A 19,256-nucleotide genomic window follows, 5' to 3' on the forward strand; every position below is an offset into this window, starting at 1 on the left:
TTTAAGGGGTCTCGGGTTACCAGGAAGTCCGGAGCTGCCTGCAGGTACAGCGCATCCAAGCGGCTACTGGGGCTTTTTTCCGTTTAGACTGCTTTTGCGCAAAATTTCTTGGCTGCCTGTCTACACTGGCCTCTTGAGCAAGAGCACTTATTCCTGAGCAGGAGCGTCTGAGTATTTGCGCAAGAAGCACTGATTTCACACATTACAATGTCAGTGTTCTTGCGCAAATACTCGCGTCCAGTGTAGATAGGCGGCAAGATTTTGCGCAAAAGCAATCGCTTTTGCACAAAACCTTGCCAATGTAGATACACCCTAAATGTATGGCACTAATTTAGATTGCGATTAGTATTTATTTATCTAATATTTATATTACAGATATGCATAAGGAAATTAAGGCCCTATTATGTAAGGGTATGTCTGCACTACCACCCTAGTTCAAACTAGGGTGATAATGTAGGCAACCAGAGTTGCAAATGAAGCCCGGGATTTGAATTTCCCCGGCTTCATTTGCATCTCGCCGGGCGCCGCCATTTTTAAATGTCCGCTAGTGTGGACTCCGTGCCGCGTGTAGCCGCGCGGCACGGAGTTTGCACTAGCGGACATTTAAAAATGGCGGCACCCGGCGAGATGCAAATGAAGCCTGGGAAATTCAAATCCCGGGCTTCATTTGCAACTCCGGTTGCCTACAATACCACCCTAGTTCGAACTAGGGTGGTAGTGTAGACATACCCTTAGGCACTCTGACATAGATGCAGGCTTCAGCCTGTTTCCTAACATGGCAGGAATGAATAGGTAATATATTCTTAGATTAAGTTGGGGTATGAGATATGAGAGTTTGGCAAATTAAATAGGGTTATGTTGGAGTATGGGGGTGCCTGCCACTGGATTTGTAAGGGGGCTTGATAGCTTCTGAACATCTCACTCTTCTCATCCATTGGTTCCTTGCCCCCCTCTTCCACCATCTTCAGATTCACTTCTAAGTTTATCTGCCACTGTTTTGAGCCCGTATACATCATTTTGATTGACTGTGTCCTAGCACACAATGGAGATATCCCTAAGTCCTATCTTGCATAATTAGTTAGCCCCAGAATTTGAAATGGTTCAAGTACTATTGCTTACTAAAGCAATTCAGTGGACACATTGGGAGAGGTCGATCTAAAGTTTGTTTCATTACATAGTGGAGTGCTGCTGGAAACTGGAGTGAGTGGAAACTGACAACGATACCAGTGTGATAGGCAGAACCATATATAGGTACCTGAATAGGCTCGCTGACTTTGCTGACTAATGATATTAAAATCAGGGCAACAATAACTCCAGTCTGATTAGGGATTGGTGAGGCCACCGATGCAAAACTGTATCTGTTCTGCTGCGTGTTGTTTTGTACTATTCCAGGCCATAGCTTTTGAATGTAAACTTTTCAGAGTCAGGCTCTATTAATTACTCAGTACATTAATCCTGTATATGGCCCCATGTAATTTTATGGCATTGCATATTTACCTAACAAAAGGAGGGAGGAAAAAACAATGGTCTAGCAACATTTGTTCTTTCTCTCTTTTTTGGTGGGGGGGTGAGGGGGGCGGAAGCAGGATGATCATTAAACCTATTGTTTTGTATTTGTGATGCAATAAAATCTTAATATAGAAAGCTGTATACCAGTGTATACCCATTAGTAAAAGAGAACTGCAGGTAATTTAAGCATTTATTTCTTTGCTTCTTTTTTATCTTTAATTCAATCTAGCCAATTTCTATAGAGCAGGAAAGGGTTCTTTGATGTTTTTCCTTGTCAGTTTGTATATTTGGCAATAAAATAGAAATACAGTTAATATGTAACCAGATTTGACACTTATTTGGGGGCATTCCTAAAATAGCAATCAAGTAGGACAGAACTGAAATAAAACTGATGGTACCTTAGCTAAACACTCTATATTCATTTTATAACATTAAGGTAAGACCAGATTCTCTTGTCCATTACAGTGATGCAAGTAAGGAGTAAACCAAGCGACTGCGTCTAGACTGGCATGATTTTGCGGAAATACTTTTAACAGAAAAGTTTTTCTGTTAAAAGTATTTCTGCAAAAGCGTGTCTAGATTGGCATGGATGCTTTTGCGCAAAAAGTGCTTTCGTGCAAAAGCATCCGCGACCAGTCTAGATGCGATTTTGCGCAAGAAAGCCCCTGTCGCCATTTTAGCCATCGGGGCTTTTTTAGGCAGTTATTCCCTGTCTACACTGGCCCTCTTGCACAAGTATTCTTGCGCAAGAGGGCTTTTTCCCGAGCGGGAGCGTGAAAGTATTTGCACAAGAAGCACTGATTTTGTACATTACAAAGTCAGTGCTCTTATGCAAATTCAAGTGGCCAGTGTAGACAGCTGGCAAGTCTAGACGCACCCAGCATGAATAAGAGGACAAGACCTATTGCTAGGAGAATTGAGGCCTTCTGGCCAGTTCCTTACACTTTATATTTGCAATATATAAAGCAGGAATTAAAAAAAAAACCCAGAATTTTGTGTGTTCTCCCTTTATCAGATACAAAGGGCCAGAGCCCTAGCCTGTGTCCAAGCTGTGTTCATTAAAGTGGTTGAGGGGCAGTCACAAAACTGGTATTGAAGTAAGTCTTAGTCATAAATTAGCAAGACAAACACATAGAGCTATGAGGTGGATCGGTAGGCAGACTTGGAAGTCCCCAGTGTAGAGGCGATAGACCAACTTGTGGGAGTGAATGAGATTATGCTGTTCTGGAGTATAGGAGAGAGAGAGAAAATATTTGTAGACAGAGCCCCAGAGGAGTCTGTCCAAAGTGAAAAGTGACAGTGTCACCAAATAATGGAGATAATGGAACAGTCAGAGAGGTTAGAGATCCACAGGAACATTCTGTCATAGGCGCTCAGAAAGGAGAGGAAGAAAGAGTTGTGAAGAGTGTCAAAGTCAGTAAATGGATCAAAGAGAACTAGTATAGAGAGCACTGGTGAGGAAGAGGTCTTAAGTAACTTTGATGAGAGCAGGTTTTGTGCAGTGCAGTTGAAGGAAGTCAGATTGCAGGAAGGCTGGAGTGTTGAAAGAAAGGAATTCAAAGGTGTGGGAAAAAACCACTTTCTCAAGGTTCTTACAAAGGGGCTGAGGGAAATGTGACAGCGATAGACTGAGGCTCAGTGGTGTTGAAACAGTTTTTTATAATGGGGTGCTGAAGATGGAAACCATATACCTGAGTGCTTATTACTACTGCAAGCCAGGTGGTGGGGTAATACATTTAGTACTGTGGCTTGGTCTGAACTAGATAATTAAGTTAGTTTAAATATGAGTCTGGGGTGTGAAAAAGAGATAGCAAGCAAAGAAATGGAAAGAACAAATGTTCCAAGAAGTCTTGGCCAACCCAGCGTGTAAAAACAAGAGTCCAGAATGTTGTGCACACTTAAAATTGGTACAATGAAAGCTTTATTATCCGACACTTTGTTAACTAGAAAAATTGTTAACTGGCCACCTTACCTCTGTGTCTTCCAGCACGTGTGCCCGACTCCCGCCTGTCCAGCTGGCCGTTGTGGGGCTGCTGACAGTCGACACTGCTGGCTGACATCATCAGCAGGCACCTCCTTCCCCCTCAGCCTGCCTCGAGCTGCTGGGAGCCATTATGCTGATAGAGGGCTGGGGCAGAGCAATGAGCTTTGCTATCTGGCACATTCAATTAATGGACAACCCCCATTCCCCATGAGTTCAGGAAAACAAAGTTTTCACTGTATTAGCATTTAAAATAGCTGGATCCAGGGGAAGGGCTGATTATTTTTATTGAAAATGTGTTAAATGTATTTTTAATACATAAGGAATCTCTGGTGAGGTGAAGTGCAATTGGGATCAGCACATCACTGCATTCTTATTCTTCATATGTAATCAGAGGACAGATGCGAAGCTGTTGAAGATTTCTCAAGCTGTACTTTCTGTCAGTATGGCAGAATCATCACACAGCTGTTTTAGAACTCTTTATGAATTTTGATCTGCTGATGGCCTTCTTTGTGTTTTTATTTGAGAACTCATGCATGTCTTTGTGTAATGATTTTTATTTTCATTTAAGAAAGAAATGTTTGTGAGATTATATATAAATGATCTATGCTCACGCTTCTCTGGAACATTGCTGGGAACCTGTGCAGAGGAACTCTCTCACAGGGTACCCTGAAGATTTACTGTGTCAGAACTCCACTTCCATTTGCTATAGATCACAGACATTAAAGTATAAGTTGTCTTTGATATTAATCATGACAGTCATTCAGAAGGGTGATGAATGATGGCTGATACATACTGATTTTCACACTGTTTAAGGCAGTGATCTCTAAACTTTTTATGCCCGGGATCACTTTTTAAATGTCAGGGCAACCCAGGATCTACCCTATTACTTCCCTGAGGTCCCGCTCCTTCCCTGAGCCCCACCCACTCCATTCTCTCCCCCCCCCCATCACTTGCTGTTCTGCAACTTCACTCACATTCACTAGGCTGATGAAGGGGCTCTGTGCTCTGGTCCAGGACGAAGGGTTTTGGGAGAAGGAGGGAGTGAGAGGTGCAAGCTTAGGGAGGAAATTTGGGTGCAGGAAGGGACTCTAGACTGAGACAGAACATTGACAGGGTGCAGGGTGCAGGGTGCTGTCTTTGGGAGGGGTTCTAGGCTGGGCAGAGTTTTGAGGTATAGGAGGGGGTGGAAAATGGGATATTAGTTTTGGGAGGCTGCTCCAGGCTGGTCAGAGTGTTTGGGTGCAGGAGGGGGTGGAGAAGGGTTTGCTGGCTTTGGAAGATGGCTCCAGGCTAGGGAAAGTGTGCTGGGGTGCAGATGGGGATGTGAGGTGCTGAGCAAGCACTCAGGCCAAGGAGAAAACTCCTGAATACTTGTGGGAAGCAAGGCTTTGCATTCCCCCCCCCAGTGACTCCTTGTATTCAGGACAGATGCCCCTCCCCCCAGACTGGAAGCCCATGGCAAAGGCTGTGTGGGTGGGCACACCACAGGGTTTGGTGGAGGAGTTTGCTTGACCACAAGCCATGTAAGGGGGTGGTCTGGGCTGTTACCTAACTTCATCTGTGCTCCTAGCCAAGGTAGCATCTTCTCCTCAATCCTCACAGGCACCAGCTCCAACTTGTCCTGGCATCTGGTTAGCTGATTTGTTATAATCCCCAACCCCAGAACTCCCTGCTGAATGCACAGCGGGAATTGTGTGGGCAGCCTCACCTCTCCTCATGAGATTGAGAGAGGTTTGAATGCTGGTCCACTGCACGCCCGTGAGCATGTTGGCAAAATGTGCCATAATGACATATGGATATATATTGGACCAGTTCAAGTCCTTAACTTGAATAAAACCTTAGTTATGTGGCAGTTTGAGCAAATTATTTGAACTTTTATGAGTGTTCTTTTTCTATTCCCACTCCTCTTCTGTATCTTCCATTCTATTCCCAATTCAAAGACATTTTTCTCTTGCTTCCTCTGACTTCACTTACCAAGCCTCTCTCCCATTCTTCCAAAACACTGAGTTGCTCAATGGAGAGGCCTTACACCTGGCATTCTCCCAGCTATGATCTTGCTGCTCACTCGGCTGAGTGCAGTTTTTCTGGACGAGTGACGTTCTCAAATCCAAGTTTCCATGCCCTCTTCAAAGAACGCACAAAATTCACGGGGCAGGATGGCAACCGTCAAGTTAGCTGAGATTGCTAAATATACTTAGACTGGGAGGGATTTTTGAAAGGAATATAGCCATGTTGGAGCTCAAGGAGGAACCAGTTTGAAACAATGGTAAGAAAATCCAATTTGCCTCAGTCAGAACTTGGACTGAGATTTGTGTTGTTACCAGATTGTATCACTTTCTCCAGTTAAATTCCTTTATAAACTAGAAACATCAGATGGGTATTCCTTTTATAGGGTACTGTGGAGTCTCCATTAGCTGACTTAAATCAGCTCATTGGAATCGCAGAGGTGAGCTTTCCCTGCAACACAGCGATTGGATCAGGTTTGGCTTTCACATTTGAAATGGTAGGAAATTGTGCATTTTCTGGGCTATGCAATGAAATGTTACTTTCTGTCATCAATGTGCTTTTCACAAAATGTGGCTTTTTAAAATTATGTTGGCCAAAAAGTAGATGGCTTATGCAATCTTAAAAATATTTTTGTTTAGAAGTTCCTATAATTATTACAACTGGATATATGCCAATCTAAAATGTGAAATCAAATCTTATCTGTCCTATTTCATTGTCTGACTATCTTTCTGCAGCTGTGTTAAAGGGATACTGTCAAGGTCAGTGGAATTTAGTCAGAAACTGATCTATCTTGACACTTGAAACATCTGGAAGCTCTTGTCTTTTGAAAGTCAAAGATTTTTTTTTTCAAATGAGAGATATTTTGTTTTAAATCCCCAGCTGTGACTAAAGAGGTTTTAGGACATCTTGAGGGATTCATGGGTAGAAATGGTTTTAAGCCATCTTGGTTTTGAACTGGTTTGGTCCCTAAATATAAGTTAGGGTAAGTCAGAGCACCCAATATGCTGCTTTGCTCTGCGTGTCGCTTAAGGGAATTGCCAGAGTTCAAGGACAATATGGCTGTGCCCCCTTTCACATGACCGCTCAGCCTGGCAAAGGGCACTGATGGCCCTAGGCAGAGATTAGTCCATGGGTCATGTACTGGAGGGTAGCATTCATTGCACCTTTGTAAAAGGTTGCATAGCTGTTATTCTCTGCAGAAAATCTAGGAAACATACTTTACTTAAATAATAAATTCTTTGCAACTGTGACCTTTTCTTCATATGGATTATTACAGCTCTCAACAGAACAGAGCTCGTCTAGAACATCTGGACACCTCTGTGGTACAAATATGTGAAACACAATGCTGGCAGATATATAGGGCTGTGCCATCAAATTGCAAATTGATTCCTTAATGCTGCTGAACAGTTTGCTGGCCCTTGTTAAGACCCAAAATAATATATTCTGAAATATCACATCAAAGTGGAACCAGCCAGAGAACATTAGAAGACCTCAAAATAATTGTTCACAATAGTTAGCTTGTTAGCTAGATAATTTTTTGTGTGGCAGTTCCATGCTTAATACCTGATTAGGGAACAACTTGGCACAAATTGAAGAACTGAAATACACTCATAATTTTTCTTAGCAGGTCACCTTTAAGGTTATTTCTTTCCACTTCTCATCCTCCTCTCTTCCCACTAGTAGTTAGAGATTCTTAAGCAACATTCATGTCATGTTATCTGGAATGGCTCGTGACCAAGAGTGTCAATGTCACAGCAGACACTCAAAATTTGTGGTATGTTTTTTAATTAGATCAACCCAATTCAGTGATGTATATGAATGCCTAGATCACTGTAAGAGTCTTACCAGTGAATCACACACAGTTGATTGGCCATAGTGACAATCACTTAGAGCAGATCCCATAAAATATACTCATAAAAAGGGTACTTATATGATCTAAAAATAAAAAAGAAGTCGTATAAAAAGTAGAAACTAGGTCAAATTACAAAGGATGAATATAAGCAAACAGATATGTAGTGGTAAGATTAGAAAGGCAAAGGCACAAAATGGCTCCTGGCATGCACTGGCTCCTGGGAAGCCACTTGCCCCTCTGTACAGAAGAACTGGTGAGAGCCAGTATGTGCGGGGAGCCAGCTGCCGTCCTACCACTAACCACGTAACCGTTACATGGTTACTTAACTACATGAATTTTAACATCCCTACTATGAAGTAATCTAAGTTTCTTGGCACTGTTTTATAGCCTTGCACTGTGCCTTTGAAATCAATGGGAGTTTTTACTCTGACTTGAGTAGAAGTAGTACCCAGGCCTTATTTCCATAACTTAATTTAGTGTTGTTCTGGCATCCTTTCTACCCACACTTAGTTGTGATATAGGGCTATCTATTTATTACATGTATATGTCACACTTTTCTCTGTAGTTCTGTCACATTATCAGCAACCAAAATCACTAAAAATGCCCACATGTTAACTGAGGGCTGTAGTTACCTGGTATATTTAGGGGAGAAAAACTCTGAGCTCAGAGGAGGCACTGCACCGTGATGGTAATTCGACCTAGGTATCACATCACAGAGAGCCATAGAGATGGTCACAGTGTTCCTCCAAACCAGTGTGGCTGAATGGCTGATGAGGGTCACTGGGTGCACAGAGAAGGTCAAATAACCTACGGGGTATGAGGCAACAGTTCCTGTATTAGATTCAGAAGTCAGAGATCTGCCTTACAGGTTATTTGATTACAGGTTGTTTGATTGCTAGGGAAGTCAGCAATTTAGTGCCTGTTTTTCAGTGAAAGTTAAGATATATTTGCAACTAACTTCCATCTTTCAAGTTGGATCAGTGGATAAAGACCACTATACAGGCAGTCCCTGGGTTACATGGATCCGACTTACATCGGATCCCTACTTACAAACAGGGTGAGGCAACCCCGCACTAGCTGCTTCCCCCCAGCAGACCAGGGAGACGCGAAGCTAGTGCCCCCTGTCCCCCCCCCCACCCCCCCCGCCCAGCAGACCAGGGAGACGCGGAGCGGCTTTTCTCAGCAGACACCTCAGCTTGAGAATAAAGGACTGAGGGAAGTGAGGTGTGGGAGAATAAAACTGAGCTCTGGAGAAATGTGTGGCTAGAGTTTCCCCTACAATATGTACCAGTTCCGACTTACATACAAATTCAACTTAAGAACAAACCTACAGTCCCTATCTTGTACGTAATCCGGGGACTGCCTGTACACTGATTTGTCACTCATTCCCTATCACTCATATTTCTTGTAATTGCAGATCAATGGCTTTTCAGAATGTTTTATTCATTATGCTTAGTATCCTAACCAACGCGGGGCAGAAAAGGATGGTGAAAGTGAAATCAGTGTTGAAATATCCCAGTGCTGATTAGGTACACAGAAATTTGCCCTGATACTCCATGATAGGTCAGAGTAATGAAAAGTATCCACCTAATCCAGGCAGCGGCATTCCACTGTTAATGCTAAAAACTAAGTTGTGCTTCTGCACAACCTTAGTATGGCTGAACATGTGAGATTCTCAAGACAGATGGCATTGCTCACAGATTCTTTGTCAAATTTGTTGTCACCGAGACTGTCTCTCTGATTTTTTGGAACAGTATAATATAAGCTAGAGAAGTATAAAATGAAAATCTAATCATCACCCTACACAGTTTTCTGAAAGTAACTCTAAAAACAATATATCTTACAAATACAAATTGCAAATCTTATAAAAATGTGGTCAGTAAAATCAGACCCTGTCATCATTTATTCAAACATTCTTAAATATTTAAAGCCAAAGAACTATCAATTTTTTATCAAAATAAAAATCAATAAGTTGATACATAGCCTCGCTCAGTATCACTCCTTTTAACGAGGTTTCACAAAAGCAAAACATCTTGTGAGGCCACTTTAATTCCAATTTTAATAATATCCAGTTTAGATAATAAACTTCTGATTTTCATGAGCATTGTGCTAAGCCTTTCCTCATGTGTTAGTCTGCAGGAATTTGTAACACACAAGGGAGGACATCTGGGTCTGGATTTAATTCCATGTTTCCACAGCTGAATAGTGAAAAAAACAAAGTAAACTTAACGGTTTATAAAAGCCAAATTAATTTGCAATTCATTTTGTTAATTGGAATATAGTTTTCAACTGGAGGTAGGGTGTGACTAGTAGTATTAATAGACTTACTTTGATACATTAAAGTATTGCAAAGCATGGACCTCATAGTTTCTCAAGGGTTTGCAGATTTTGTTTTAAAGAAAGAGAATACTGAAATGACAATTGAGCAGTTGTTGCCGAGATCAGTTACAGGAAAATGATAGTGTTTAAGGTGCTACATGAATCTATGGGGCTTGTCACTAATAACAGGGCAAGAAAAATGTCTGGTAAGAACTGTGCTCCTGGAGATTCCAAAACTGAATTTAAAGCTTCTTGCCTTGCTGCCAATTTGCTTCATTTTTTATCTAGTAAATAATTCTGAAGTATACAACATAATAAAATGTCAAAGTAAATTGAAATGTGAGTAGGTTTTGTTAAATGAAAGACATTTTTAAAAGTAAGGGAGGGAAAATAAGTACCTGTGAAGGAGAGTGACTTGACCACAGAAATTAAGTGCCCATCTTTAATTTTTTTCCAAACTCAGATACAATTTAATTGAATAGAAGTAAAAATTAAAAAGCAAACATATGAAATTATGAACTCTTTTCTACTCATTATCCAGTAGAGCAGGCATGTCCAAAGTCCTGCCTGCGGGCCAATTGCGGCCCGTGTTCCGGTTTAATACGGCCCCACAGGTAATTTGGCAATATCTATCTTTTATGGCCCCCAACGAATCCATATGTATTGAGATGAATACATTGTAAAATCTCAGTTAGTCAGTTGGTCTAAATCAGTTATAAATATATTTGGACACAACATGTATACTTGGTGTTATGTTCCTGTTCATATTTTTTGAACTTAAAAGTTGACAGACAACCTTTATTACCAATAATATGTAATGTACTTTACAATGTTCCTGACATATATTTCAGCTTCCTGGATTTTTTTTCATCTGGCCTTCAGATATGAAAGGCAGAGTGATTTAACACCTGTTTAGATTTGTCATCCATGTGACGAAATGAAAAGTATGCCGTTTGCAATAAACTTTGCATAAAATAATTAATTTGCATTTAATTTTAATGGTTCAAAGAATGTCAGGCAAAATGGTTGGCCCTCACGCATGTTCACTTCATCAAATCTGGCCCTCTTTGAAAAAAGTTTGGACACCCCTGCAGTAGAGTGAATCCTTATCATGGAAGTTTCATTAGTTTAATCAGAACAGTGCTTCAAAACTCCACCAGTAGGTGAAACACGGAAGTTTCCTATTTTGTTTCTTTTTATAATTTTATGTAAGTTGAACATGGTTCAATATCCTGTAGCGTGTGTAGGTAGGTAGATAGATAGATAGATTAGATAAGAGTTTCTGTGTGTCTGTCTGTGTGAGTCTCTTTGTTCAAGAACTCCTCCTAAACGGTAAGAGCTAGGGTCACCAAATTTGGTATGCATCTTACTCTTCTCCTAACTTAAAGCAAGGTCAGGGTTTGGTTGAGGTAGGAGAACCAGAAGCCCCAGGAAAGGGTCAGTTTTCCATAACATTAAAAGGAAGGGGCTGCTTTTGGAGATATGTGATTAGAGAGTGGTCATTGGGGCAGTGAGCCTGCAAGGGAGAGCTATCCTGTAGAGCAGTGTTTCTTAAACTGTGTTCTGCGAGGCAGTCAGAGGTATGCCATGGAGAACAGCAGAGTTCAAAATGGCCTTCTGGAAAGGGGTAGGCGACCTTTTCCCCTGACGCTTCTCAACAAAAAATCCTTAGTGTCCTCATAAGAAAATATTGTTTGGTGTTCCTCGGTCTTAAAAAGTTTAAGAAACACTACCGTAGAGGGGCCACTGTACCACCAAGGTAATTAGCAGGGCTGGGGCTCCACCAACTTGCTTACCGGCACACTGGTCAGTAGCCCACCTTCCCCAAACCCAGTCATCCTCTCCCAGCCCTTGGCCACAGCACCAGAGGAGGGGAGAGAATAGGCTAGGGGTGGCCTGGGGAGAGGAAAAGAACAATCCACAGGCAGGCTGAGGGGACACACTGGAGAAGGTAGGGAATAGGCCCTGGGCAGGCTGGAGGGTGGCCTGGGGTGGGATGGGAGGGGGGAGGGAGAAAAGGTCCTGGACAGGCTGGGGTGGTGAACTAGCGGGGAGAGAACAGGCCCCGGGTTTCCTGGGGGAGTTGCCTAGGCGGGGAAGGGAACAGGCCTCATGTGGGTGGGGAGATGTTGGGGGGAGAGAACAAGCCGTTGGCCGCCTGCCTTCTGTACCTCACCCCCATATTCCCAAGGCCCTGCCCTGAAGGACCTATGCAGCACTGGCTTGGTCTGATGGTATTTGTATCTGTCCAGTCAGTAGTGTTCTCAAATTGATATTATACTATTCAAGACAATATATTCAGTAGGTAAAACATTTCTTCATAACATAACAGTTATAACTGACCCTGTGCATGTTTGAAATAGTTAAGCAGGTGGCACTCACCCATAAATAGTTATAAGAATTGGCAATGTTCAGTCACGCCTGACCCTGCAAACAGGTTTCCTAAAGTAGATGAAACTCCTTGATTTAACTTTTGAGTGTTTTGATTTTAGACTATAATCTCACACCTAGCTAAAATGAGAAAGTGCTCCTGTGTGCGAGGCTAGAAGCAGATTGATCAGGTTATTAGGCAGTAAACACATCATGTGGCTGAAATAATGAGTCTTAATCACTCACATAGGTGTTTTGAAAACTACCCAGCATCTTCTCATCCATATTATTATTGTTTATGTAGTGTGGCACTAAAACTAAGGAAGACATCTCCAAAAACTCACTGTTTAAGGCTCAGTATGTCTAAACTACAACGTTAATTCGAACTAACTTAGTTCGAATTAGTTAATTAGAACTAAGCTAATTCGAACTAACGGATCCAGACTAAAAAACTAGTCCGAATTAGCGTTTTGCTAATTCGAACTAGCATGTCCACATTAAGTGGACCCTGAACCGGGCTTAAGGATGGCCGGAAGCAGTGACGGCAGGGCATCAGAGGAGGACTTAGAGCGTGGAGATGCTGTCTCAGGCTAGCCGAGGGCTGTGCTTAAAGGGTCCCGACCCCCACCCCAGACAGACAGTTCTCAGGGGTGCTCCGCTTGCAAAGCAGTCCTGGCTTGGAGTGCCCGGACTACCCACACTGGGCACATCACACCACTCGGCCATCATCCCGGCTGCACTTGCCGCAGGCTGTCATCTGGGGAGAGAGGGCAATTGGGGGGCTGCAGGAGAGCTTCCATCCCCAGAAGCCCACAGAGCCAGCCCAGTCGTCCCCATAGGGGGCTCGTACCCCATTCCTCCCTCACCTCCTTCCACTTACCCTTCCCTAGCCCCTCTTCTTGATGTACAAAATAAAGATAACGTGTCTTCCAAAATGGAATCTGTCTTTATTGAACAAAACGGGGGGAGACTGGGAAAAGGAGGTGGGAGAGGGGAAGAGAGAGGGTGGGAGAAGGGAGGGCAACTAAAATGATCAGGGGTTGGGAACAGGTCCCATATGAAGAGAGGCTAAAGAGACTGGGACTTTTCAGCTTAGAAAAGAGGAGATGGAGGGGGGACAGGATAGAGGTCTCTAAAAGCAGGAGTTGGGTGGAGAGGGTACATACAGAAAAGTTCTTCATTAGTTCCCATAAAAACGGACTAGAGGACACCAAAGGAAAGGAATGGGTAACAGGCTTCAAACTAGTAAGAGAAAGTTGTTCTTCACAAAGCAAAGAGTCAACCTGTGGAACTCCTTGCTGCAGGAGGCTGTGAATGCTAGAACTAGAACAGAGTTTAAAGGGAAGTGAGATCAAGTCATGGAGGCTGGGTCCATGGAGTGGTATTAGCCAGGGGGTAGGAGTGGTGTCCCTGCCCAAGGTTTGTGGAAGGCTGGAGAGGGATGGCACGAGACAAATGGCTTGGTCACTCTCTTCGGTCCATCCCCTCCAGGGTCCCTAGGGTTCGTGAAATGAGGAGTAACGGTAGTTCGAACTAGGAAGCCTAGTTCGAACTACCTAGTTCGCGCCCCGTGTAGCCGCGCTGCACGGGGTTCAAACCAGCGGGGTTTTAAAAATGGCGGCTCCCCGCTTATGCAAATGAAGCCCGGGAAATTCAAATCCCGGGCTTCATTTGCAAGTGGGGTATGCCTACATTACCCCGCTAGTTCGAACTAGTGGGGTAGTGTAGACATACCCTGAGTGTTGTGAGGGACATTTCTCTCCCTCTCAGATGCACACATCTGTATTTATATCAAACAACATTTATTTTAGTTTAGAACACTCTCTGAATAACTCAGTCATCAAAAGGGACTTAAAGGAAGAGTGGGTGGTGATATGTTGGGTAGATTCGGGAGGGATCCAGCCATTCAGCATCATATGAAAGCATCTCCAGGGGCAGAATTCAAATGAATGACTTGGATGAATAAAGAAGACACAAAGTAGCATGTAAGGGAATAGAATAGAATAGAATCCACTCTTTGCACATCTGAGTCTAATGAAGCTGAGAACCAGGACAGATTACCCAGCATCTTCTCATCCATATTATTATTCTTTATGTATCATGGTACTAAAACTAAGGAAAACTTCAATCAGATTGAAGAGAGATTAAAAAGACATGCACTTTTCAGCTTAGAAAAGAGGAGACTAAGGGGGGATATGATAGAGGTCTATAAAATCATGACTGGTATAGCAAAAATAAATAAGGAAAAGTTGTTTACTTGTTTGCACAATAAAAACTAGGGGTCACCAAATGAAATTAATAAGCAGCAGGTTTAAAAGAAACAAAAGGAAGTTTTTCTGCACTTAGTCAACCTCTGGAATTCCTTGCCAGAGGATGCGGTGAAGGGCAGAACTTTAAGAGGGTTCAAAAAAAAGCTAAACAGATTCATGGACGTTAGGTCCATCAATGACTATTATCCAGGACGGGTAGGAATGGTATCTCTAGCCTCTGTTTCTCTGGAGGTGGGCGACAAGGGAGGGATCACATGAGGTTTACCTGTTGGTCTGACCCAGTATGGCTGTTCTTATGTTCTATTTTCTTATATGTTATCTCTTAGTTTCTGCTATGACACAGAGTATGTGGCTGGAGCATGCTCAATATTATGATTTTGTTGGTTTCTACTATATTCATGCTCAGCAGTCATTTCCCTTTCTGTCCAATTCTGTGGTTGGAGTATTACTTAATGAAGAATCCATGAGCAGAGTTACAAAATAATGATTGCACTGAAAGATTAATTTAAATAAACTTAATCAAAACTGTCTGAGCAGGGAAGAGATAATTCCAGTTCTGTCTGGTTCCACAGAAAATCCACCCCATCAAACCTTTTTAGCAGGATATCAAATGATGACAGTTATAGCCTCAGAGGAAATTTGATCATCCATGGAGGGCATTGCATTGAATACTTGCATCTTCTCAGTATTGCTGGCTTTTTCAAAATACATCACCTCATATTGCTCAATCCCCTTAGAAGGGAGATGTGTAGTGTTGACTGAAGAGAGAACAAACAGATCTGATTAATAATGAAAGCAAAGATGATTTTTAATTGTTGCTATATTCTTATGATGCATATAGTCTTAGAATGACATTTTTAAGCAATCCATGAGTGAGATCATCCATAAAAGCATAGAATACATAGATGATGGATATTGGTCTTGTTTCTTACTACATTTCATTAACTTGCAGTAAAGCAATGCAATCTGTATGAAAGTTTCTTAGGAAGAGGGTTAGGAGATGGTAAATGGAAGAGATCAATGTTCTATTTAGTATTAGCATCTCAACTCCAGCAGTGAAAAAAAGACCTTATGGCATTGGTTTTCAAACTTTTCTTCTCGTGACTTAGATGAATAAAATTGTTGATGCCTGCGACCCAACATAATTTGACTAAAGAGTGGGCTCCAGGATGGGGCTGAGTCTAAGAGCTTTGAGAAACACTGATTTAGATTTTTCACCTAGCTACTTTTTCTAGTGTAAAAAGTAAGGATGCTAAAGAGTGGTTATTTAGTTAATCATGTAGTCGATACAATTTGTATCGACTACATGATTAATCGATAAGGGGGGGGCGCTCTGCAGAGCCACAGTGGGGGTAGCTCCCGCAGCCGGAGCCAGATGGCACTGCTCAGACCACTGCGTCTCTGCATTTTAACAGTAGGAAGAGCCGCTGGGCAGCTCTTACTACTGTTAAAATGCAGACACGCAGCGGTCCGAGCATTCCTGTCTGGCTTCAGGAGCTAACCCTGCCAGCTGTGGACATGAGCTGCTTTGTGGTAGCAGCCCCTGTCCATGGTGGGGCCCAGCTTCGCACTGAGACCACCATAGACAGGGGCTGCTGCTGGAGTGGACCCCCTTCCCCTTCTCCCATTGCCTCTACTAGAGGCAGCAGAGTGGGGGTTGGGGGAGGAGGGCAAGCAGCACCATGGAGACGGTGCTGGGGAAACCCAGCTTTTTAGCTGGCTCCCCCCTGCATCAGCTCCTGTTTCTCCCCCTCCTCCCCCTGCTGCCTCTCATACAGAGGCATTGTTGGGAGGGGAGGTAGAGCAAGTAGTTAAGTACTCAACTGGACTCACTTACATCCCTAGTAAATAGTAGTGCATTCAGCTAATTTAGTGCATTCAAGTACTCAGCTCGACTACACACTTACATTCCTAGTAAAAAGTAGTGCATTCAGCTAATTTTGCATAAACAATGCTAGATTGTTTATGCAAAATTTGGTACCTGTAGATAATCGGTAAGGATGACGTTATTTTGCACAAACAAATCCACAAACAAACATTTCAAAATATATAGTAGATGGCATTATCACTTTTCCAAACCTAGTTTCTTATTTTCAAAGCCAAAATAAGAGAAGTGTATATGCATCTCTGTGAAACCCAATTCTGAGTGTATACATCAGTATGCAGTTTTGGGGAGTGCACATAGATTTGTCATCAGTTTATGTCTATGCATCAAAATTTGTGCAGTAGTAATTTGAGCCTATGTAAGCATACATGCACCCTTTTAAAAAAGTGGACCTTCTGATTTGCCAGTAATTTTTAGTAGAACAAGTCAAAATAACTTATGTTAAATTGAACACAAATGGGTATCTAAGAAGAGGCTCTTTGAAGTATTTAAACATAATGTTCACAGGATTAGCATGCTAATGACATTCTTTCAAGAATACAGATCCTATTATGTTTAATAATTACAAATGCAGTTCTAAAATGTATTAGATTGCATTGTTTTGCATATTGTCTTCCTTAATTATATGGAAGATCATTGCTCTTAGAAAAATATTTTTCTCACACTACCCTTTCATCATCTTTAAATGTAGCTGTATTTCTTGAGCTAGAAAGATAATCCATGTACAGAAAAAGCACAATGTATAAATTGTTATAAAATGAAATAATTTTACCCAAGTTAACTGTAAGGAAAACCATTTTCTCACTTTTAATTAGCCTTTTTTCTAATTACAAATGCAGATGTAAATTCTAATCCTGCTGTATGCTGAGCATATCTTACTGAGCCTTATAAGATGCTGAGGCCCCTCAACTCCCATTGACATTTAATGACAATTGAGAAGGCTCAGCCATGCGCAGTACCAGGCCACTAATTAAGCTATGCAAAAATTGTACTATTGCATTTTAAATTGAAGTAATGATGACAGTAGCCCCATAGGGGACCTAATAAGAAACACTCTCCTGGTTTGCTCTGAAGCAATTACTGTACATCCTTCCTTGTTTCCAGTAATCACCTTGTCACATCACCCACTAGTCTGAATCCACTGTTCACCACTCCATCCCCTTTTACTTTTGTACTCCTGCCAGTTTAACAAACACAACGAAAGGAATTTTGGAACGTGACATAAAAAAGAGAATTTCAGATGAACTGAAATGTGGGGTTTTTTTTTATTAATTGTGGAAGGAGTCCATGCATCTGTTTAGTAAATGGAATTAAGCGCCTTTTCAGGTGAACACATTTGATGGCGTCTAGGTTCATGAAAATGAGGGGCTAGTACAGCTAGCCACAGTGGCATCAGTCAATGGATGTTTAATACCAGAATTGACTGTGGTCTATATTATAGCAAGTGGGCTAGCAGGCACAGCTGTATACTCTTCTACATTATATTCTGTCAATGTACCTCACCTGTAACATGCTTATTAATCTGGTCGTGAAGCCAGTTGTGACACATTTTATGTGATTTTGCAGTATGAGCAAATGTGTAACAAGGTAGTAAGATGAATCACCAAATGTATTTTCATATGTGAGCTAAGCAGGGTTTGAATTATGGTGAAAAGCCAGTCTACTAAAAAAGTTCTGTACTTAGTGGACCAGAATTAACATAGAGAAGTAGAAACTGTTAAAGGATGTAAAAACACCAATGTATTTATCTGGCATTGTCACCATTGCTATTTATAGTACAGGGCTACTACATGGCTCCATGTAAATCGCATGTAAATAGAGAAAAATAAAATAAGATTTACCTGTGGAGAACATCAGTGAGAACAGTTCTAGGTAAGTGTATGCAATTTTAGTGGTGGTTTCCATTTGTCTGCTACTTTTTCAGCACCAGAGTTACCCGTCTCCCACAGAACTCTCCTATGGAAGTGGGGAACTTAAGCTCCAAGTCAGCATCCCACTTATCTTTGGATTCCCTATGAAAACTCTTCTGCTGGCACACCATAGGAATATCAGTCTTCCAGTTTCAGAGGCAAGGCTGCAAAGGCAGGGCAGATGGGGATGGAGAAGTAAACTATCTGTTTTCCATACAACCATCTCCTAGCAAATCTCATGATTTCTGATTAGAAATCCAGTCATAACTTTCTGCACAGCAGCAGGTGATGTCTGTCTTGGGAAAATGGGTTCAGAACAGTTGAATGGAAAACATATACTGCTCCCAAGACTCAGGTTCCTTTCCCCAGGACATCCATATATTGAAGAGACTGCACTCCCTTCCTCCTCCACTAGCCACCTGTAGAGGATGGAAACTCTAAAGACTGACCCTTGCACAATGTTTGGTGGCCTCTTCTTACCAACTCCTGTATTTCCATAGATGGCTATGATTTGGCTATATGCTTTACTTTCCTTATAAAATCTAAGCCATCCTACTTCTCCAGAATTTGTTCAGCAGAATAATAAGCTTAGGTCTCAAATAGCTGACTTTTTTAAGGAAAGAAGAGACAGGTAGACGTGAGCAATACAGGTATAAATGTAACTGTAGTGTGAATGTATTTTAAAAGGCTATTTTGATCATGGGATTCAAAATGATTCCCTCACACAAGCTTGGAAATGATTACAGTTGTTCTAGAATTTGAAGTTTTCCCATCTGAAGCTTTTTAAAATACTGAGCAGCACTGAATCAACTTGTACTATCTCTACATCCCCAAAGTATATTTCTGAACTAAACCTTGAGCTGCTACAATGTATTTTGTAAGGAGTAGAGGATAGGATTAGTTATGGAAGAGCTATGGAACGAAAAGAAGAGGCGATAACTTCTGCTCCAGAGAAGTATTTGAGGCTAAGTGCTGCTGTCATTGAAGTCTGTTTTGCCATTGACTTCAGTTTGGATTCTTTCTTTCTATAGCTGTGGAATTTTTTCACACTGACTCTTTGCAACTAAATATGCAGACTGGTATCATATTTGTTAATTTGCTTTTGTATAGTTTTTATTCCTTTGAAGATCTGTTCTCAACTGGAATATGA

General features: G+C 41.8%; 1 protein-coding gene across 4 annotated transcripts in view; it reads left to right on the plus strand.

The window, feature by feature from the left end:
- Positions 1 to 19,256, plus strand: part of MMP16 (matrix metallopeptidase 16) — a 254,586-nt gene that overhangs the window by 88,653 nt on the left and 146,677 nt on the right. The window lies entirely within an intron of this gene.

Source organism: Pelodiscus sinensis, chromosome 2, assembly GCF_049634645.1.
Source record: "Pelodiscus sinensis isolate JC-2024 chromosome 2, ASM4963464v1, whole genome shotgun sequence".
NCBI lineage: Eukaryota > Metazoa > Chordata > Testudines > Trionychidae > Pelodiscus > Pelodiscus sinensis.